The sequence below is a fragment of the Mus caroli genome, unplaced genomic scaffold, assembly GCF_978045245.1.
Source record: "Mus caroli unplaced genomic scaffold, Mus_caroli_1 scaffold_9, whole genome shotgun sequence".
NCBI lineage: Eukaryota > Metazoa > Chordata > Mammalia > Rodentia > Muridae > Mus > Mus caroli.
The window spans coordinates 93,776,821-93,800,745 of record NW_028227264.1 but is presented as its reverse complement, the minus strand read 5'-3'; the positions used below and the strand labels follow the sequence as shown (position 1 = coordinate 93,800,745).

General features: G+C 43.5%; 1 protein-coding gene across 3 annotated transcripts in view; it reads right to left on the bottom strand.

The window, feature by feature from the left end:
* The window catches only part of Tmcc3 (transmembrane and coiled-coil domain family 3), a 269,948-nt gene extending 264,611 nt beyond the window's left edge, over positions 1-5,337 (bottom strand). For all 3 annotated transcript variants that reach the window (XM_021174097.3, XM_021174098.3, XM_085843105.1), the window contains exon 1: positions 5,162-5,337. The gene's annotated coding sequence lies outside the window, so the exon portion shown is untranslated. The remainder of the gene's footprint in view (positions 1-5,161) is intronic.
* Between the last annotated feature and the right edge of the window lie 18,588 nt (positions 5,338-23,925).

Below are 23,925 nucleotides of genomic sequence, written 5' to 3'. Positions count from 1 at the left end.
ACAGGAGCCTGATACAGCTGTCTCCTGAGAGGCTCTGCCAGATCCCAACCAATACAGATACAGATGCTTGCAGCCAACCATCGGACTGAATACAGGGACCCCAATGGAGGAGTTAGGGGAAGGACTGAAGGAGATGAAGGGGCCTTATCCGGCATCAATGGGAGGGGTGGCCCTCGGTCCTGTGAAGGCTTGATGCCTCAGTGTAGAGGGATGCTAGGGCGGTGAGGCAGGAGTGGGTAGGTAGGTAGGGGAGCACCCTCATAGAAGCAGGGTAAGGGGGGATGAGCTAGGGGGTTTGCAGAGGGGAGACCGAAAAAAAAGGGGATAACACTTGAAATGTAAATAAATAAAATATCTAATTTAAAAAAACAAAACAAAAAACCCTGAGTCTTTACCACAGCTGACCACTCAAGTCAGAAAACCCTTAGTCGTGAATTAACAGGTCAGCAAAAGCTGTCAGGCTAGATTTGAACCCAGGTAGATTGTGTCCCAAGATAAAGTTCTGAGCCACTGAGAAATATCCTGTCTTCACATCTTTCCCTTTGTGGGACTGGAATTCCATAAAGGAGAAACTGGAATAAAAGGACTTGGCAAATACAAAGGAAGAAAGTGTAAACAAAACAAGGTCGGGCTTCAAGCTTCTCAACTTTTTTAAAAGAGGGAAAGAGATGGGCGTCCCTGTAGCAGTGCCCCTAGGCTGTGAAAGGATCCACTGTCTTTGTGGACACGTTGCTTTGAATTCAGTAGGCCAGAGAGAAATCAAGATCACCTCTAAAGACTTCAAAAGTCTGACAAGCTCCTCAGATCCAAATATGAAGCTGAAATGACAGGCACGAGGAAGGAGGCTGTCTAGGGTGCTCTGGAATCGGACTGCCCAAGAGTCAAGGCCTTACTCGGCTCCAGACTCTCAGAGCTCAAACTGCCTGAGCCCTGAATTTTGCAGTTTATAAAACAGGAACAAAGACTTCTGTCTCTCTATGGATTTAAAAGACCTAGATACAGCGCTTAGAGAAATGAGGGAAGACAGACACAGTTACATTGGCGTAACAGTATATCAGTTCCATCTCTATGGAGCCCATTTGGTAATACTCTGTTATTTATTTCATTAAAACAGCCTTCCGTAGCACAAAAAGTGCACTGAGTATCCTAACAGGTACTGTGCAAATATTCACTTACCAGATCTGTGGTCGGTTGTTTGTCAAAATGGTGGTGGTGACCCCGGGTAGTTAACCAACCCAAAATGGACTCATTGGGGGTGTTTGTTTGTTTTGGTAGGATTTTTGTTTCATTTGTTTTGTTTGGGTATTTTTTTTTTTGGTCTTATTGTTTGCTTTGATTTTCAATTTTTGGGTTTTTTTTTTTCTGTCTTTGTTTTAGAGAGGCAGGAGAAGGGAGAGAATATGAAGTTGGGTGTGGTCAGAGGTAGGGACTCTCTAAGAGGACTTGGGGGAGGGGAAGAATATGATCATATATATTTTATGAAAAGAATTGCATTGAAATTAACAGTGGTGATGAATGAGACTCTGTCACTGTGTCCTTGTCCTTAGAGATTCCCCATCACAGACTCTGAGTGTAGTGTTGTGACTTGCTTTGTTCACTAGCCAATGGACACAAGCAGAGGCTTGAAAAGGGCTGTGCTGCTCCTGGGAGCCGAGCAGTGGCACCTTGATGCTACCTTATGAAGAAGTCTGAGCTTATCTCCTGAAGCCTGACAAGTCACCTGCCCCTCAGATGATGTTCCCAAAGGCCAACTCACCTGTCAATCACCAGACATAAAAGATCATCCTAGACTGCCCACCTTTCAGCTGACCAATGGACTGTCTGTCCACAGAAACATGACAGAACCCAACGAGATCATTGGGCGAGTCCAAATGAGTAGAGCCATTGAGTTGAACCAATCAAAGGATGTGAGCTAAGCAAAATGGTTGTTACTTGAAGCTACTAAGTTTTAGGGGTGACTTCTTATGCAAAGCAAACTAAACTTAATTATACAGTCCTCCTGGTAGATAGTATTTTTCTCCATATTTTGCAAAGGAGGCAACAGAGGCAAAGAGGAAGGGTCCTTGCACAGCTTATAAGAATCATCAAGATTCCACAGAGGTAATCAGTGCTTAAAATGTCTTTCCTGGGTTTTTGGTTTGTTTTTTTTTTTTTTTAGCCTATAGAAATACAAGTGTTTATGTCATTCAACCATCAATTAATCATACATAAATCATACATAATCATACATGCATGCAGAAAGAGTTACATGTAAGAGTATTCACTGGGACATGATGACATCATCAGAAACAATTCTAAGGCTATATAGCCATGCAAAGACGTCGTGTATGCAACTTTAAAAAAGAGCTGTAAATACTGAACTTGTAAGCAATAGAAAAAAGCAAGATGCAAAGGGAGTATACTTGCATGCATCCATTTGTGTGTAAAAAAGAGCATCATATAAGTGTTTGTATTGCGCAGGTTATTCCTGAGAGGACATAGAAGTGGTTTCACATCGGTTACACTGGGAGGGAAGCCACTGGTTGAGCACCATAAGAGCAGGCATGATTTTTATTGTAAACCCTTTCTATATTGTTTGCATTTGTGCCAGGCAAATGTATTGGCTATTAATTCTTAACTTAAAAGGTTGTTATGCAAGGAGACGCCTGGAACAAAGAAAGCATTCTTTCAAGAGTGGTGCCAATGTAATGCCTTTTCTACCTCTGATTTCTAACTCCTTCTAACAAATACAAACTTAAAACAGTCTCTGCTTTCAAACTCCTGGCCTTGCACAGAAAAAAAGAAAGAAAGAAAAAGAAAGGAATGAAGAAAAAGGGAAGGAAGGAAGAAAGGAAGGGATGGAGGGAGAAAGGAAGGAAGGAAGGAAGGGAGGGAGGGAGGGAGGGAGGGAGGGAGAGAGGGAGGGAGGGAGGGAAAATTGGAGGTTCAAAAGTAACTAACCAACTATTAGCTCTATGGGAAGAAGCTAGTGAAGACTTGGCCATGTAGTTTTAGGGGTATTTAGGACTGGCAACATGACATGCATGTGACCAGCCTCAGGTCCTGGTCCATTCAGGTTGCTACAACAAAATACCACAGCCTGGCTAGCTTATAAACAACGGAAATGTATTCCTCACAGTTCTGAAAGCAAGCGAATTCCAAGATCACGTTCCCTGGCAGATTCAGTGTCTGTTAAAGGCTTGGACACTGGCTCACAGGCTCCCCCGCCCCATTCTCTCACACACCCATTCTCACACATAATTAAAGGGAAGGGCTATTGCCCTGGGATCTTTGGAATACAGAAGCCATTTGTAAGGGTTCTGTCTTCATACTCAGTCGCTTCTCAAAGGTCTTCTTAATACCAACATCCTGAGTATGCAATTTCAACCTATGTTTAAAGTAGAGAGACATAACCACTCAGACTTGCACTTAGAGAAACCCAGTTAATGGGCACCTTTGGAAGTTCTCCATCTGACTTTCCTTAGGTATCTTCACCTTCATGAAAGAACACAGCCCAGGTAGTTCTTTTTCTTTTTTTCATCCTAATAGAGTCTCTCTCTGTCTCTCTCTGTGTGTCTCTCTGTGTCTCTCTGTCTCTCTGTCTCTCCCCCCCAAAAACAAAGCTCTTGGCTATCATGTTCCCCACTGAGCTCTTAGAGCTTAGAACCTTAGAGCCATGCCTGTAGTTAGTAGGTCTGTGTGTTCCTTACAATGGGGGAGGCATTTAACGGCTTCCAGTCCCAGAGGCTGATGTAAAGGAAAGCAGAGCCCAGGGATTCGCATTGCCAGCCAACACCAATCTCTTGCATTCCAAGACAGGGAGCACGCAATTCAGTTTAATGTACTCTGGCCAACACCCTCCGCCTCCAGCTGCTGACGTCCCCTCTTAAAGACCCTACTTATCCGCAGCTTATCCCAGCTGTGATGTGCCTTAGTACGTTGGTGGTCGACAGTAAAAAGTTACTGATCTCTGAATTTGGAGTTCAAACAAGTAACTCCACTAAGGCCGGTTGCTCCACACCAATGCCAGCCTGGCTGGAATCCTGTTTGCCCCAGAAACACCTGAGCAGGTTTGGAGCGAATCCAAAGGTAAAGACAGGTAAATTTCCATGTCAGCTCACCCACAGATTTTCAGCGGCAACTAGAACTGGTTGTATTCACTCTAAGTGCCCTTCAAATATCTTACTCCCCTACATAGGGGACACACACACACACACACACTCACACACACACACACACACACACTCACACGACTTAATTCTAGCACCATTGGAAAAAAAAACAACAAACAAAACAAAAAATACTAAACAGTAAAATTAAAAACTAACAACAACAACAACAACAAAAAAAAAACCCAGTAGAGTTCTCTTTGAAATATCCCGTCAGCTGAGAGGCAGAAATCATGGAAATTCCCCCGCAGATGACCAAACCAATCGCTGAATACATACATAAACTAACCCCAAACTCCAACCCCAAGAAAAGCAAAGGCCCTGGTGGGAAAGAGAATCACTCTGTTTTGCAATATCTCAGCCTTGCATCTTCAGAAATAAAACTCACTAGTTTCTTCCTTAGTACCTCAGGGGTAACCAAGGTTAGGTCCTCCCAGGTCTATACTAGAAATGCTGAGATTTCCACATCTGAATGAAGCAGCCTCCACCCCAAAGTCATAATCAAAGGCACACTGGGGCTGGTAACCCATACCATTGTGTAGATTAGCACCCCCTGGGACCCTCCCGCTCTCTGGGGCTGCCAAGGGGGATGCCCCCTGCGGCTGAGCCGGTCCATTTTCATTGTCATCTTTGTACGAAGAGTCCCTACTGGAGATGCCTAGGAGGCTGCCGCGCAGGGCGCCTCGGGAACTTCGCAGGCAGCTAGCTGGGCTAAGCCCCAAGTCCTGCACCTCGGGGGAGGGGGACAGGGGATGACTGGAGGGGACCACTGCCCCGCCCGCACCCTGTCCCCCCTGCAGCTCCTCCCGGACCGGGACTCAGAGCTTACTGTTCCCATTCGCCTCCTTTGGGCGGGCAGCAAGGGATCCCAACTGACGCCTGTAAAGTTTCCTTGGCTGATGGGGCCACACGCACCAAGGCCCCAAGGTGGATAGGTGGCCAGAGGTGTCGCGGGCCACCTCGCTGCGACCATTCCCACCCTTCCCTTGCTCACACCAGGGAGACACACTCACCCTCCGCATGCTGCTGGCCCCCACAGGCCTGGCGCGGCGCAGAGGGGACTTGTCTCCGTGTACGCTGAGGCCAGGATCGAGACGGGCGGGGCTCGCCGGGCTGCGCGGTGACAGTGGTTGTGGTGGCCGTTTCAAACCGCGCGCACTCGGCTCTTCTTGCTTCGGCTCTAGCCTCAGCCTGGAGTTCTCCTCCGATCACTGCAGGAGCCGATCCCCCGTGTCTGGAGGCTCCCGGAGCCCAGTGGGAGAAAGTTCCAGCTGCGCGCGAGGCGGGTGCGGGAGCTGAGTGTTCGAGGGAGTGACGGGCGGGGAGCGGGGGCGGTGATGCGCCACCTCCAAAGTACCTTGGTTTTCCCTTCCCACGCCAAAGGCACACTCCTGTCAGTTCCTACTCTAGAGGTTCCGTGTTTGGGGAGTTCTTGGGGTGGGGTGGGGGTGGGGATGGAAGGGTTTAAAAGTTGAATAGGAAATGCGGGATCAAGTCAGGGATGGAGGAATGACCATCACATGGAGCATAGTCCATGTAGTCCCTGCCTAGCAAAGTTGCTCAGCAGAGGGCAGTCCCAACCTCCAGGCCAGCAAAACCCACAGGTCGACCTGCTTGCAAAACTGTCTCCTAACACACAGCCTCCCACCCCAACTTCTCCAAACCACTCTGGAAGGCCATCCTCAAATGTTAATTTGGGGTGCGAGGGAGAAAGGGCATAGTTCCCCAGCCACAAATACACTGCACACCTGTGAGCTAGGATGCCATTCTGCCAGATCCAGGCCAGGATGGACCCGGGCCTTTTGCTGCTTTGACTGCCAGCAAAGTAAAGAAAGCAGTGTAGAATTCAAGGTTGCTCGAATTCCATAGCGAACCAATATGCCTTGTTTGTCAAAGACTCTTTGAAAGACTTGCAAAGAAGCGTGAGTACCCAGAGCTAGCCTTGACAGGTAAACGGGGTGGGGGGTGGTGGGGGGGTGGTGGTGGTGTAGGCTCTGGTAGGTAAACATCTCTGATGAATGGATGCAGCATATTCTGACAGATCATCACTTATCACTGCTGTCAAAGAAGTGCCATTATAATTTTCTGGAACCCATAGACTGTCAGCAACACAGAGAGCCCATAATATCACACAGACTAAGTACCCTAATGATCTAATGAATAAAACCATTTTGTCTGGATCTCTCTGGTATTTATCAAGAAAGATAAGGGAGGACTGACTGATGTCAAGAGAGAATAAAAAGAGGAAATTAATGAAGCCTGCTGCTTCCCTTTTCCCTTCATTTTATGATCTGCCTACAGTGGGTGTTTTTCCCCCCTTGATCTGAATTTCATCATATTGTTCTTTGATGTTTTTTGCCTTTGGGGAAATAATAACAATTTTAGTAAGTGTGCTTACTTATGAACCATGTGCTTTCTCTGTGATCGCTTGCAATCCACAACCCCATTAACTATGATTTTACGGCTTTATACTCCAAGAAGGTAGATAATTTACCCCAAGTCACGCAGCCTGCTGATAATACAGCCAGGCTTTCAACAGCGGCTGCCCACTCTCTCCCAGCCAGTACCCCATTCTGTGTTCTGCTTCACACAAAGGGTGCCATTCGGAAGTAAAACTCGAGCTCTTGTCTTGGTCAGGTCAACCTCTCTCAGCTCTGTAACTTGGTTTCTTCATCTACTATATAAAAACTTGGACCAAGTAGACACATCAAGGGGATGTCCAGACAGGAAGCTTACAACCTGCTGTGTGAGCATTTCACGGGCTACCATTGTGCAATCGTAACCTGGAAATAAAGTGGTAATGTCATTGGTTTGTGAGTTGTTCTAGAGCCTCTTTTTAAAAAAGATTCTAGCTTACACTTACTTGTCTGTGTGTGTTCAGTCCTTGTGAGGTGAGCCATCCCATGTGGCTGCTGGGAACTGGCCGTAGTCCCCTGCAGCAGCAGCACTTGGTGGGCCTCTAAGGGCCAAGACGGCTCCCTATGGCACCAGCGCCCTTCTCTCCCTAAACAATGACCACCGCTTTATGAATTTGACCTTTAATCCAATTCATGGTATTTCTTGCTCAACAAATAAGACTCCTAGTGTGCAGGAGGCAATCATTTTTAGATAAATCATTGTTTTGGCAATCTTCAAGCACTCATTACGTGAATGATTATTTAAATGTTTTAAGTTTGCGAACAAGGCAATGGGTTTCCTTGTGGCGTTTCTGTACATTAATGTGGACGAATTTTTTTTTTCACTTCCTCTCCTATCTGCTCTTCTCTCATTTTGCTGGTTCTCTTCTTCCAGGTTAAATATTTCCCATCACATGTGGTCCATTATCCTCTCCAGGTCTCTGTCTCCTCCTTCATCTCCTCCTTCTAGTAAGTCCTGTTCTTTCTCACTGTCTCTTCTCTACTTTGTGTGTGTGTGTGTGTGTGTGTGTGTGTGTGTGTGCAGCCCTGACTGTCCTGGAACTCACTCTGTAGACCAGGTTGGCCTCGAACTCAGAAATCCACCTGTCTCTGCCTCCCAAGTGCTGGGATTAAAGGCATGCGCACCACTGCCCAGCACTTCCCTACTTTTGTGATGTTCATATGTGTGCATGTGTGCATGAACACACATGCATGTGCAAAAACACATGTGCATACACTCATATCAGAGACCACATGTGAGAGGAAAATGTGGAATTTATCTTCCTAAATATATTTTAGTCTGATATTATCTTAGGGTTTTACTGCTGTCAAAAGATACCATGACCAATGCAAGTCTTATAAAGACAACATTTAATTGGGACTGGCTTACAGGGTCAGAGGTTCAGTCCATTATCATCAAGGTGGAAACATGGCAGTTTCCAAGCAATCATGGAACAGGAAGAGCTGAAAGTTCTGCATCTTTGTCTGAAGGCTGCTAGCAGAATACTGGCTTCCAGGCAGCTAGGATGAGGGTCTTATAGCCCACACTCTCAGGGACACACCTACTCCAACAGGGCCATGCCTTTTATTAGTGCCACTCCCTGTGTGAGCATATAGAAACCATCACAGACATCATGATTTCCACCTACATCCATTTTCCTGATTTTATTTTATTTTAAGACAGGCTCTCACTGTAGCCCTGGCTGGCCTGGGTCTCATTGTATAGACCAGGCTGGCCTGGCACTTACTGATAAAGATTCCCCTGCCTCTGCCTCCCAGTGCTGGGACTAAAGGTGTGTGCCACTATGTCCAGTTCATTTTTCTTTCTAAGTAAAATCCCATGGTGTGTCTGTACGTCATTCTCTTTGTCTTTCCGGGTGTGGTTTGGCATCTAGGCTTGCTCTGTTTCTTATGGACTGTGAGCTGTGCAGTATGCAGTGATGAACATGAATTCTCAAGTGCCCCTGTAGTATGACACGGAGCCCTTATGGTGTATTCCAGAGAGTGGCCTAGATAGAGCATACCTTTGTCCTACTGTGATTTGGGGGGGTGGTGCCTCCACTCTGATTTCCAAGGTGCCTGCCATGCTCAGTTCCAGCCATCACTGAAGATGAGTTCCTCTCCCTGGTGTCTTCACCAACACTTGTCAATATTGACCATTCTGACTGTGGCAAGACAGATCCTCAAAGCAGTTTAAATGAGCGCTTCCCTGACAGCTAATGATCTTGAGTGCTTTTCTCCAATTTATATTGTACATTTGTGTTTCTTCTTCAGAGAATTGTCTACCAAGTTTGTTTGTTGACCTATTCATCGATTGGATGATATCTGATGTTGAATTTTTTTTGAAGTCCTTTATGCACTCTAGGTATTAATCTGATGCATAGCTGACAGGGACACAAACCACCACAGACATCTTGTGCCTTCATTGGTTTGTCACTTTAATTTGGTGATTGTTTTCTTTGTTGTGTGGAAAAATTGTCAGTTTTCTACGTCCCTATTTGTGAGTTCTTGAGATGGTTTCTGGAGCAATCAGAGTCCTCTTTAGAGTCCTATATGTCTTCAAACATTTCCCTTACATTCTCCTCCAGCAGTTTCCAGGTTTCGAGTCTCACTTACAAATCTACCTGTTACCTCTCTACAGCTATAATAAAGCACTGGGGACACTGCAACTTCTAGAGAAACTCTTCATTTGGGCAAATGGTTCCACACAGCTGGAGCCCATGATGGTGGGGCTGAAACAACAGGAGACGGGCATGGTGGCTGGAGCAGAGGCTGGGGGCGTATGGTATGGGCTCACACCATACGCATAAAGCAGAGAGCGTGAACTGAAAGTGGCTGCAGTCTTTAAACTGTCAGGGACATACTTCCTCCAGCAAGGCCTCACCTGGGGCAGGATGATTGAGATTCAGACTAGCTCAAGCTACAACATGAAATTCTTTTCAACCCTTATCATCCATAAGATCTCTATTTAGTGTTATGGAGGAAGCACACACATTGGGTAAATCACTCCATAATTCCTTGAGATAGGTAAAAAAAATATTTCCAGTAAATATCTAACACAAAAAATATCCTAGATATTCTTTTTATATACTAGATCCTAATGAGTTGGTTTTTGTGTCTATGTTGTCATCATCCCTAAACCCTACACAAAACTTGACAAATAAGATTTATCAACTTTAAAGAAATGGCATAGCTAATAAGTGACAGGTTTTTATGGCTCATAACTGACACACATCTAACAGGGGTGTCCAAGTTGTTGACCCTGTGGGGCAACACTGTCACCCACGAAGTTCCCACTCAAGAACTGTACAAAGCATGTTGCAAAAAAAGCTTGGTCTTTAGGCAAGCTTATGAAGTTTTGTTAGGGAACATTCACAGCCATTCTTAAGTCACGTGCAACCACATGTAACTTGGACGTGTCTAAAATCAAATCTGACTCCAGAGACCCAAAGATTAACCAATGAGAGATAGGAAATCAGTGTATCTCAGACTTATGTCTCTCTGCCAGTAAAGCTGACCGCCAAGTAATTATACTAACGTAGCATGGGGTTATCTAATAAAAGGCTTCTTGGGAAAGCTGAGTATGTCACTGGAGAAGATCATGTGCTTAGAATTGGAGGAGTGAAGAAGAGTCTGCCTACAAAGTGAGCAATAGCTGGGGGGCAGGGGGTAGGGGCATCATACAGAGACTAGACATCTTAGAAGCTGGGACAGATAACAGGAGAGGGAATCTGGCCTATGAGAGTCTAGAGATACTGGTGGGGGAGGGGATAGTGTGTGGTCCCTTGGCTTTCTTCCCCAGAGCGTTACAGACACTCGAGGCTTTACAGATCCTCGAGGCCATGTATTTTGCTGTTGAAGATTTGCTCCATTGCTGTGCCTTTTTTCTTCCTCTTGCCCTTTCAAAGTGTTTGTTCAACTTCTCTGAGGCACAGTCTAGAGCTGGCCTTTTTGGGAAGAGGGGGTTGAAGAAGCAATGGTGGTGTGGTAGAGAATTGGATCTGGTGGACTACGCATCAGAGATGTTTGATTCTCCATTAAGCTTCCGTGCCAATGCTTAGCCTCAGCAGATAATCTAAAAGACAGAATTTATGGATATGCCTCCAAAATGCTATCTCTCTTTATTTTCATACTCTGTGGTGGCTAATATTGATTGTGAACGGCATAGGATCTAGACTTCCCTAGGATACAAGCCTAGCCGTGCTTGTGGGGGAGTGCCTAATTAGGTTAGTTGAGCTAAAACACCTCACCCTAAATGTGGGTGGCACCATCCCATGGTTTGAGGTCCTGGGTTGAATAAAGAGGAGTGAGCAAGCTGAGCCCTCACATTTGTCACTGTGCTTCCTGGCTGTGGATGCATCATAACCAACCACCTCATGGGCATGCCATCACCTTCCCTGCCGTGATAGGTTGTGTGCTCAAGCCGTGAGCCAAGACAGACCCTTTCTCCCTTAGAGTGCTTTTGCCTGCGTATTTTAATGCAGTAAATTAAAGTAATCAAATACATAGTTTATCCTAGTCTTTGAAATGCATGCTTTGTGCAGTCTGTTTAATGGCTGTCTCTCCTGCTGGCTCTGAGCTTCTTTAAAGAAAGAATTATACTAATGTAATTCTATATACTAATATACTAATAATGGCTCCTCTGGGAACTATTACAAAAAGTGTGTCCTCCATACATGTTCAATAAATGAATGAAAGATGTTCAAACCTTACTGTATTCTCTCAGCCTATGGGTTTCTATGCTACCTTTATTGTCTGCTTACTATGCACACCACAATGATAGTTACCATTTAACCAACCCCTCCTGAGACCATTTAAGTTCTCTCTACCCTTTCTGAGGACCTCTTATGAATTGTAAGTAGAGATATGCCCTGATATAAAGACTTGGAGGACAGTGATGTGATTGCAGGCAATTAAAAGATCCGGAGATCGGCAGACAAGTCAAGAGGCTAAACTTAATCACACATGATGTAACCAAGACAAACTCAGGATGGTGGCTATGGGAAGGGAGAAATAGTTTTTCATGTTCCTTGCCACATCTGGAAAGTTACAAGCATGGATTTGCTCTACGTGGAACTAAGCATGTGACCTGATGTGGGACCGCAGTCCAGTGTTAGGAAGCAGGGTTTAGCACCATGGATAGCTCCTGGGTTGTGTGTTTAGAAACGTCCTATGAGGCCATTAGTGCAGTCATTTAGAGTGAATGCCCTTTAATAAACAATACACAACCTTTACAGAGCATGTGCTCAACAGAACTTTGTATAGGTTAACTGTGAATTCCCACCAGCGGACAGAAAGGTTGCATGATGTCATCCAAAGTCATACAGACAGCAATGTGGGAGATAAGTTCTCAACCTAGGTAAACTAGCTCCAAAATCCACTATCAGACACCATGAAAGCCAATTACAGCTCAGTGTGATAAATGCTTTGACAGAAATGCATAAGAGAGGGAAAGCCAATGTGCATGAGGGAAGAGAGGTGGGAAGCACTCTAGCTAAGCTTGCCAGAGAGGAAAGACTGGAATTGCATTTAAAAGGGTGTGTTTACACCTTTAATCCCAGCACTTGGGAGGCAGAGGCAGGTGGATTTCTGAGTTTGAGGCCAGCCTGGTCTACAGAGTGAGATCCAGGACAGCCAGTGCTACACAGAGAAACCCTGTCTCGAAAACAAAACAAAACAAAACAAAACAAAACAACAACAAAGGGTGTGTTTAACTACAGCCCCGATGGCCCCTATTGCTGCCTGCAGGCCTCTGGAGGAAAGGGTTCTGAGGTCAGATCTAGGCTCAGCAACACACTCCTGTCATGGCTTAGTAAATAAAGTAGAGAATAAAGAGAGACCCAAGACAGGAAGGGTATGGGTCAAACAATGAAGGATCTTGGACATAAGGTAAGAGTTGAAAAAACAAAGAATTTTAGACCTATTTTCTAAAGATGGTTCAAAAGACATCAAAGGGCAGAATGTGGTGTGATAAGATGCACATCTTAGAAAATCATCCTGAGGTTTCAGGATAAAGATGGCGAACAAAGACTCCTTTTGCAAATCTATGATTAATTGAGCTAAAACCATAGTAAACCTTTCAGTTTACTGCTGAAAGGACAGTAAACTTACTCTAAATAAGGTGGGAAGAGGGTGTGATGACTTCAACAAGCATCACTAACTGTGTAAAACCTCCAGCTGGGGCTGATCTCTGAAAAGGACTTACATGGTGACCACGTGAACACAGTATGGTGGAAAGGGATGGGGGGAGGGGAACAGAGCTCAGGAGCTATGAAGAAACTGGTCTATCAGGAAGCATGACCCTAGGAAACAGGAAGTCCTCACAGAGCTCTCTGCAGCTTAAAGACATCAAAACTGCCTCCGTAAAATGGCGGAAGCAAAAGGGAGGATTTGTAGCTAAGGACACAAATCGCAAGCTGAAACAACACTGATAGATCTAATCCTTGAATTAAAAATGCCAAATGACAGGAAAGACATGACTGGAATTGAATTAATGGCAGGGATAAAAGGCTTTGAGGTAATTATGGCATGTACAAAGGGAAGACACAGAAGGAGTCGGGCAATTAGGGAGAAGATAATAAGATGTAGTAAGAGAGGAGAAAGAGATAATCAAACGCACGGGTAATTGGTATAGTTAATTGGTGTAGAGGATCCAATAAATGTAATAAAATATGTATTCAGGCACATGATACATTTCCCTAAAATGAAAGAGCTAAACCCACAGAGACGTATCTATATACCAAGAGAAGCAGGCTGTCTAGTTACTTTTGTTGTTGTGACAAAATACCTGTTGGAAGCAAATGAAGGGAAGAAGCATTCATTTTGGGTCACAGTTTAATAAAAATACATGGTCTGGTATGTTAGGAAAGGAGGTGGGGGTGGGTAGGAGCCACTCCCACTGTGGTGGGAGGAGCCTGAGGCCTCTGGTCAAATTGAATCCCTAGTCAAGAGGTAGGGAGAGATGAATGTTGGAGCCCGGCTCTCTGCTGACAATAGTCTGAGACCCCACCGCAGAGGATGCTGCTGCCCACACCACATCCCATCTGAACCTTTCCTCACCAGTTGAGTGTCTCTAGCAATGTCCTCACAGACACAGTCTCCTAGGTGACTCTAAGTTCCAGTCCAGTTTACAATGAAGAGAAACCATCACACAGACTTCAAATGAACATTAAGATGTTGCCTGGCTTTGTTGCTAGATTTGATGGGAAGACTTTTATTCTGACATCTGTGCAATGGAGTCAGATCTTCTTGGGGTGGGGGTGGGTGCGAATCAAATCAAGCTTGTTACAAATATGTCCTAGTAACCCTGGTGCCAGAGGATGATGCAACAGTCTCTACAGAGTTTAGGGAAGAGGAATGAGCCAAAATTATTACCACCAGCCATAGGCAGAGGAAGCCTTGGTAAAGTAAGACAACAAACAACACATCCTCCTTAGAAACTAATATCCAAGCAATCAGCATTAAGTGATGAAATCAAAAGATTCCATAAAGGTGAGCTAATAACTCCCCGTTGCTGTGACAGAATACCTTAGACAATCAACTTATAAGATAATAATGCTTACTTTGGCTAACGGTTGCAAAGCATTTGATCCACGGTTCTTGACCTCATTATTTAGGAACATGTGGTAACCCCAGACATCAACCCATGGGTTATGACCCCTTCTGGGGTCCCATATCAGATATCTTGTATATCAGGTGTTTACATTAGGATTCATCACAGTAGCAAAATTACAGTTATAAAGTAGCAACGAAAGTAATTTTATGGTTGAGGGTCACCACAACATGAGGAAGTGTATTAAAGGGTCACAGCATTAGGAAGACTGAGACCTACAGCTTCACATCATGCAGGGATACAATGGTAGAGGAAGCCTTACTGTGTCCCGGCTATGACCCACCCCTGCAAACCATGTACTTGAGCCTTGTTTGGCAGCTGATGAGCTTCTGTGATTGGCCAGGAGGGCTCTTGTTTCATGAACAGATTAGTCCATTGATGGTTCTTAATTCGGTAGCATTATCGGAAGGTAATATAAAAACTGGGAGATGGGGGCTGACATGGGAGAGTAGAGAGCTGGATGTATACTTTCGCATCTTGTCTCCCGTTTTCTTCCTTGGTCTGTCCCCATGAGGTGAGCAGCCTCTGCCACATGCTTCCACCACTGTGATGGTTTCCTCTGAACCTACCTAGAAGGAACGAGACCAAGGACTGTGGGCAGACGCTGAGACAAAATAATTCCTCCCTTTAAGTTATTTGTCTTGGGCTTGCTCTGTGGTGATGGATAATTGACTGACAGGTCATCTCATTCATCTCTGCTGGGAAACACAGGCAGGAAGGGGCTAGGGTACCAATATTTCCATCCAGGGCACACTCCTGGCAATGTTTCACCACTAGGTTCCACCTTCTGAAGGTTCCACCACCTCCCAATAGCACCACAGGGTAGGAAACTGGCCTTCAGCATTTGGGCCCATGTGGAACACTACAATCCAAGAAACAGCAGGAAGACACCAAAGAACAAAGGACTGGGGATGCCAGGAAGCCAGACAATAAACACAGGGCAGCTTCTGACTGTCCGTCCAACCACACAGTCGGAGTCATTCAGAAGGCGGGCCACAGAGCTGTGGTCCAGCATTTATATGCTTTCTGTTCAAGTGGGGTCTTTGATAAGGCTTCTAGATTCCCTTTTTGTATGACCACATTTCCAAAATCCTCTAGTGAGAAAAAAGTATTTAGTGATTGATTGATTGATTGATTGATTGTGTGTGTGTTACATGTGCATGTTTGTGTGTATTCATGCATGTGTATTTGCCTCTATGTAGAGACCAGAGGTTCATGTCAGGCATCCACCTCAGTTGCGGTCCACCTTATTTTCCTCAGAAAGCATCCCATGACCCTGGAGATTGCCTTGTTTTTCTTTTTTTTCTTTTTTTTTTTTTTTGAATTAATTTTTTTTATTAGGTATTTTCCTCATTTACATTTCCAATTCTATCCAAAAAGTCCCCAATACACTCCCCCCCCCACTCCCCTACCCACCAACTCCCACATTTTGGCCCTGGAATTCCCCTGTACTGGGGCATATAAAGTTTGCAAGTCCAATGGGCCTCTCTTTCTAGTGATGGCCTACTAGGCCATCTTTTGATACATATGCAGTTAGAGTCAAGAGCTCTGGGGTACTGATTAGTTCATAATGTTGTTCCACCTATAGGGTTGCAGTTCCCTTTAGCTCCTTGGATACTTTCTCTAGCTCCTCCATTGGGGGCCCTGTATCCATCCAATAGCTGACTGTGAGCATCCACTTCTGTGTTTGCTAGGCCCCAGCATTGTCTCGCAAGAGACAGCTATATATGGGTCCTTTCAGCAAAATCTTGCTAGTGTATGCAATGGTGTCAGTGTTTGGAAGCTGATTATGGGATGGATCCCTGGATATGGCAGTCTTTAGATGGTTCATCCTTTCGTCACAGCTCCAAACTTTATCTCTGTTAACTCTTTCCATGGGTGTTTTGTTCCCAATTCTAAGAAGGGGCACAGTGTCCACACTTTGGTCTTCGTACTTCTTGAGTTTCATGCGTTTAACAAATTGTATCTTATATCTTGGGTATCCTAAGTTTTTGGGCTAATATCCACTTATCAGTGAGTACATATTGTGTGAGTTCCTTTGTGATTGTGTTACCTCACTCAGGATGATGCCCTCCAGTTCCATCCATTTGCCTAGGAATTTCATAAATTCATTCCGTTTAATAGCTGAGTAGTACTCCATTGTGTAAATGTACCACATTTTCTGTATCCATTCCTCTGTTGAGGGGCATCTGGGTTCTTTCCAGCTTCTGGCTATTATAAATAAGGCTGCTATGAACATAGTGGAGCATGTGTTCTTCTTACCGGTTGGAACATCTTCTGGGTATATGCCCAGGAGAGGTATTGCTGGATCCTCTGGTAGTATTATGTCCAATTTTCTGAGGAAACACCAAACTGATTTCCAGAGTGGTTGTACAAGCTTGCAATCCCACCAACAATGAAGGAGTGTTCCTCTTTCTCCACATCCTCGCCAACATCTGCTGTCACCTGAATTTTTGATCTTAGCCATTCTGACTGGTGTGAGGTGGAATCTCAGGGTTGTTTTGAGTTGCATTTCCCTGATGATTAAGGATGTTGAACATTTTTTTCAGGTACTTCTCTGCCATTCAGTATTACTCAGGTGAGAATTCTTTGTTCAGTTCTGAGCCCCATTTTTAATGGGGTTATTTGATTTTCTGGAGTCCACCTTCTTGAGTTTTTAGATATATTGGATATTAGTCCCCTATCTGATTTAGGGTAGGTAAAGATCCTTTCCCAATCTGTTGGTGGTCTTTTTGTCTTATTGATGGTGTCTTTTGCCTTGCAGAAGCTTTGCAACTTTATGAGGTCCCATTTATCGATTCTCGACCTTACAGCACAAGCCTTTGCTGTTCTATTCAGGAATTTTTCCCCTGTACCCATATCTTCGAGGCTTTTCCCTACTTTATCCTCTATAAGTTTCAGTGTCTCTGGTTTTATGTGGAGTTCCTTAATCCACTTAGATTTGACCTTAGTACAAGGAGATAGGAATGGATCAATTCTGATTCTTCTACATGATAACCACCAGTTGTGCCAGCACCATTTGTTGAAAATGCTGTCTTTTTTCCACTGGATGGTTTTAGCTCCCTTGTCAAAGATCAAGTGACCATAGGTGTGTGGGTTCATCTCTGGGTCTTCAATTCTGTTCCATTGGTCTACTTGTCTGTCGTTATACCAGTGCCATGCAGTTTTTATCACAATTGCTCTGTAGTACAGCTTTAGGTCAGGCATGGTGATTCCACCAGAGGTTCTTTTATCCTTGAGAAGAGTTTTTGCTATCCTAGGTTTTTTGTTGTTCCAGATGAATTTGCAGATTGCCCTTTCTAATTCATTGAAGAATTGAGTTGGAATTTTGATGGGGATTGCATTGAATCTGTAGATTGCTTTTGGTAAGATAGCCATTTTTACAATGTTGATCCTGCCAATCCATGAGCATGGGAGGTCTTTCCATCTTCTGAGATCTTCTTTAATTTCTTTCTTCAGAGACTTGAAGTTCTTGTCATACAGATCTTTCACTTCCTTCATTAGAGTCACACCAAGGTATTTTATATTGTTTGTAACTATTGAGAAGGGTGTTGTTTCCCTAATTTCCTTCTCAGCCTGTTTATCCTTTGTGTACAGAAAGGCCATTGACTTGCTTGAGTTAATTTTATATCCAGCTACTTCATTGAAGCTGTTTATCAGGCTTAGGAGTTCTCTGGTGGAATTTTTAGGGTCACTTATGTATACTATCATATCATCTGCAAAGAGTGATATTTTGACTTCTTCTTTTCCAATTTGTAACCCCTTGATCTCCTTTTGTTGTCTAATTGCTCTGGCTAGGACTTCAAGTACAATGTTGAATAGGTAGGGAGAGAATGGACAACCTTGTCTGGTCCCTGATTTTAGTGGGATTTCTTCCAGCTTCTCCCCATTTACTTTGATGTTGGCTACTGGTTTACTGTAGATTGCTTTTATCATGATTAGGTATGGGCCTTGAATTCCTGATCTTTCCAAGACTTTTATCATGAAGGGGTGTTGGATTTTGTCAAAGGCTTTCTCAGCATCTAACGAGATGATCATGTGGTTTTTGTCTTTGAGTTTGTTTATATACTGGATTACATTGATGGATTTCCGTATATTGAACCATCCTTGCATCCCTGGGATGAAACCTACTTGGTCAGGATGGATGATTGTTTTGATGTGTTCTTGGATTCAGTTAGCGAGAACGTTATTGAGGATTTTTGCATTGATATTCATAAGGGAAATTGGTCTGAAGTTCTCTATCTTTATTGGGTCTTTTTGTGGTTTAGGTATCAGAGTAATTGTGGCTTCATAGAATGAGTTGGGGAGAGTACCTTCTGTTTCTATTTTGTGGAATAGTTTGTGAAGAACTGGGATTAGATCTTCTTTGAAGGTCTGATAGAACTCTGCACTAAACCCATCTAGTCCTGAGCTTTTTTTGGTTGGGAGACTATTAATGACTGCTTCTACTTCTTTCGGGGATATGGGACTGTTTAGATCATTAACCTGATCTTGATTTAATTTTGGTACCTGGTATCTGTCTAGAAACTTGTTCATTTCATCCAGGTTCTCCAGTTTTGTTGAGTATAGCCTTTTGTAGAAGGATCTGATGGTGTTTTGGATTTCTTCAGGGTCTGTTGTTATGTCTCCCTTTTCATTTCTGATTTTGTTAATTAGAATACTTTCCCTATGCCCTCTAGTGAGTCTGGCTGAGGGTTTATCTATCTTGTTGATTTTCTCAAAGAACCAGCTCCTCAATTGGATGATTCTTTGAATAGTTCTTCTTGTTTCCACTTGGTTGATTTCACCCCTGAGTTTGATTATTTCCTGCTACTCCTCTTGGGTGAATTTGCTTCCTTTCGTTCTAGAGCTTCTAGGTGTGTTGTCAAGCAGCTAATGTGTGCTCTCTCTAGTTTCTTTTTGGAGACACTCAGAGCTATGAGTTTTCCTCTTAGAAATGCTTTCATTGTGTCCCATAAGTTTGGGTATGTTGTGGCTTCATTTTCATTAAACTCCAAAAAGTCCTTAATTTCTTTCTTTATTCCTTCCTTGACCAAGGTATCATTGAGAAGAGTGTTGTTTAGTTGCCACGTGAGTGTTGGCTTTCTATTATTTATTTTGTTATTGAAGATCAGCCTTAGTCCATGGTGGTCTGATAGGATGCATGGGACAATTTCAATATTTTTGTATATGTTGAGGCTTGTTTTGTGACCAATTATGTGGTCAATTTTGGAGAAGGTACTGTGAGGTGCTGAGAAGAAGGTATATCCTTTTGTTTTAGGATAAAATGTTCTGTAGATATCTGTCAGATCCATTTATTTCATAACCTCTGTTAGTTTCACTGTGTCCCTGTTTAGTTTCTGCTTCCATGATCTGTCCATTGGTGAAAGTGGTGTGTTGAAGTGTCCCACTATTATTGTGTGAGGTGCAATGTGTGCTTTGAGCTTTACTAAAGTATCTTTAATGAATGTGGCTGCCCTTGTATTTGGAGCATAGATATTCAGAATTGATAGCTCCTCTTGGAGGATTTTACCTTTGATGAGTATGAAGTGCCCTTCCTTATCTTTTTTGATGACTTTGGGTTGGAAGTCGATTTTATTAGATATTAGGATGGCTACTCCAGCTTGTTTCTTCCTACCATTTGCTGGAAAATTGTTTTCCAGCCTTTCATTCTGAGGTAGTGTCTATCTTTTTCTCTGAGATGAGTTTCCTGTAAGCAGCAAAATGTTGGGTCCTGTTTGTGTAGCCAGTCTGTTAGTCTATGTCTTTTTATTGGGGAGTTGAGTCCATTGATATCAAGAGATATTAGGGAGAAGTAATTGTTGCTTCCTTTTATTTTTGTTGTTAGAGTTGGCGTTCTGTTCTTGTGGCTGTCTTCTTTTAGGTTTGTTGAGGGATTACCTTCTTGCTTTTTCTAGGACGTGGTTTCCGTCCTTGTATTGGTTTTTTTCTGTTATTATCCGTTGAAGGGCTGGATTCGTGGAAAGATAATGTGTGAATTTGGTTTTGTCGTGGAATACTTTGGTTTCTCCATCTATGGTAATTGAGAGTTTGGCTGGGTATAGTAGCCTGGGCTGGAATTTGTGTTCTCTTAGTTTCTGTACAACATCTGTCCAGGCCCTTCTGGCTTTCATAGTCTCTGGTGAAAAATCTGGTGTAATTCTGATAGGCTTGCCTTTATATGTTACTTGACCTTTTTCCCTTACTGCTTTTAGTATTCTATCTTTATTTAGTGCATTTGTTGTTCTGATTATTATGTGCCAGAAGGAATTTCTTTTCTGGTCCAGTCTCTTTGGAGTTCTGTAGGCTTCTTGTATGTTCATGGGCATCTCTTTCTTTAGGTTTGGGAAGTTTTCTTCTATAATTTTGTTGAAGATATTTGCCAGTCCTTTGAGTTGAAAATCTTCATTCTCATCTACTCCTATTATCTGTAGGTTTAGTCTTCTCATTGTGTCCTGGATTTCCTGGATGTTTTTAGTTAGGATCTTTTTGGATTTTGTATTTTTTTTTTTTTAAGATTTATTTATTTATTATATGTAAGTACACTGTAGCTGTCTTCAGACACTCCAGAAGAGGGCGCCAGATCTCGTTACGGATGGTTGTGAGCCACCATGTGGTTGCTGGGATTTGAACTCTGGACCTTCGGAAGAGCAGTCGGGTACTCTTAACCACTGAGCCATCTCACCAGCCCCGGATTTTGTATTTTCTTTGATTGTTGTGCCGATGTTCTCTATGGAGTCTTCTGCACCTGAGATTCTCTCTTCCATCTCTTGTATTCTGTTGCTGATGCTCACATCTATGGTTCCAGATTTCTTTCCTAGGGTTTCTATCTCCAGCGTTGTCTCAATTTGGTTTTTCTTTATTGTGTCTACTTCCCTTTTTAGGTCTTGGATGGTTTTATTCAATTCCATCACCTGTTTGGTCTGGTTTACCTGCAATTCTTTAAGGGATTTTTGTGTTTCCTCTTTAATGTCTTCTACCTGTTTAGCAGTGTTCTCCTGTAATTCTTTAAGGGATTTTTGTGTTTCCTCTTTAATGTCTTCTACCTGTTTAGCAGTGTTCTCCTGTATTTCTTTAAGTGTGTTATTAAAGTCCTTCTTGATGTCCTCTACCATCATCATGAGATAAGCTTTTAGATCCGGGTCTAGCTTTTCCGGTGTGTTGGGGTGCCCTGGACTGGGCAAAGTGGGAGTGCTGGGTTCTGATGATGGTGAGTGGTCTTGGTTTCTGTTAGCAAGATTAGTACGTTTACCTTTCGCCATCTGGTAATCTCTGGAGTTAGTTGTTATAGTTGTCTCTGTTTAGAGATTGGAGCAGAGGCTGTGTTCCACTCACCAGAAGTCTTAAGATCCCATGGTGGGTGTCCTGGGTAGTTGGCGGGTGTCAGCCGACTCTGCGCCCTAGCTACTCCGGTGCTGGTGGGACCGGAAGGGTTGCCTTGTTTTTCTATCCTTTGATGCCGGCTATGGCTTTTTCTTGGATGCTGGGGATCCAAACCTTGGTCCTCGGGCTCATGTGGGAGGCACTTTGCCAACTGAGCCAACTCTTCAGCCTCTCAGATTGTGTGTCTTTTTCCTTCAGGAGTAGTTTTGAACTGGTATGACATAAAAACAGCAGCATGGATAGCATTTCAAAGCAAGCCCTTCACCATCAGCTAGACAGTGCTTGCGAATCAGGACGGCAGCCACACACAGCACGGTCAAGGCACAGCTTTTGCTAACCCTTTCAAGGTAATAAGACCACAGTTAACAGCCATGAAGAGTCTTTCATCATGGAATCCCTGTTGGACCTATAGCCACCAGCTCACACAGATCTCTCAATTCCAATCACTGGCCATATTGTACTGTGTGGAAATTCAAAGTATCACAGCGGCTATGAGTATTGGACTTCTGGAAATTTCACTGTTATGAAAATGTGTGAGTTATAAAAAAAGAGACTATTTTTTTCATACAGAGATTTCATGTGTATTTTCAGCCATATATTGTATCATGATGTGCATGATCTAGAAGTAGTCTTGTTTGATATACATAACATTAATGATTCTAACTCCAATGTGTATTTGCTCATATTTTTACCTCTTCTGAATTATAACTACACTTCTTTCTTACAAGTGAAAATCTTCATTTTTAATAACACGGGTTAGTGTGTTGGCAGAATTAGAATATACTATAATTATTCATTTGCTTTATCTCACAGCTGTCTCGAAAGAGCAATACTACTGCTTCCAAGTGTTATATCTGAGAATATTTAAGAGCATTTTTGGATGTACCCTTCCTATTTTGGTCTGTCATTTTTACCAGCTCTATACCTAACTTATGGATTCTTTAGCCATCACATACGACACTCTTCATTTTAACACTCATTTAGGCTTCAAAAATACCTGTATTGTAAAAGGTCTAGTTGTATTCTTTTGTATAATGACATGTATGTGGGCATCTGCATATGGGTATATACATATGAGTGCAGTGTCTGTGGGGGCCAAAGGTCAGTATTCCCCTGCAGCTGGAGTTACAGGCAATTGTGAGATGCCAGATGTGGGACACTGGGAACCAAATCTGGGTCCTCTGCAAGAGCAGCAAGTGTTATTGACGTCTGAGTAATCTCTGCAGCCCCAGTTTCTGTATTTTTAATTCACATCTCCAGCTCCTCTTGTCTGAAGCCTGGTCTCTAGTAGAACCTTCTGGAAAGGTTCCCGGGAACCATAACCCTTGTTATAGTCAGGGTTTCTATTGCTACAATGAAACACCATGACCAAAAGCAAGTTGGAGAGGAAAGGGTTCACATGGATTACACTTCCACACTGTAGTTCATCATTGAAGGAAGTCAGGACAGGAACTCAAGCAGGGCAGGAACCCAAAGGCTGGAGCTGGTACTGAGGCCATGGAGGGGTGGTGCTTACTGGCTTGCTCCTCGTGGCTTGCTCAGTCTGCTTTCTGAACCCAAGACCACCAACCAGCTCAAGATGGCCCCACCCGTCATGGGCTGGACCCTCCCCCATTGATCGCTAATTAAGAAAATGATTGCCTACATCCTGATCTTATGGAGGCATTTTCTCAACTGAGGTTCCCTCCTCTCAGATGACTGTAATTCATGTCAAGTTGACATAAATCTAGCCAGCACAACCCTAATTCTTGAACATTAGTAATAGTTTGTGTGGTGGTTTGAATAGGTTTGGCTCCCATAGATGCACGTGCTTGAAAGCTTGGCCCATGGGAGACGATAAGGAGGTGAACATAATTAAGAAATATACAGGTAAAGTGAAAAGATACAACAAGTTAATCTTTCATAGCCTTGCTCGGTTCTGACTGCATATTTTTTGTCTGATTTCATTGTCTCCACAGATGCTATTCTGTTCTGTTTTTCCCCTTAAAATAACTATAGGACTTGATCTTGATACTTATTAGTTTATGGAAAATTCTTCTTTCTGAAATGTCAGGAAGAAGCATCATCTATGGTAGCTTTCCTGCCTTCATGGAAACTTTTTTTTTCCTGATGTTTGCGTGGGTTTTTGAATAAGGCAGCTTGCTTTCTGAGATTGCCTGGCCTTCTTGCTTTCTACCACGTACACCGTGGCCTTCTCTTCTTTCCTCCTGCCCATACCTAGGCAGCCCCTCTTTTGTCAGCTGGCTAGATTGTTGTTATGGAAGCCCAACTTCTTTGCAAACTTCTTGGATGCCTGGAGGAATCCAGAAGCAGTGACCTCGGCTATCAAGGTTGGCTGCTGACACCGCAGCTTCAACCTCAGGAGGTTTGTTCCGGTAAGGACCGCTCTGGTCTGCTCCAGTACCCA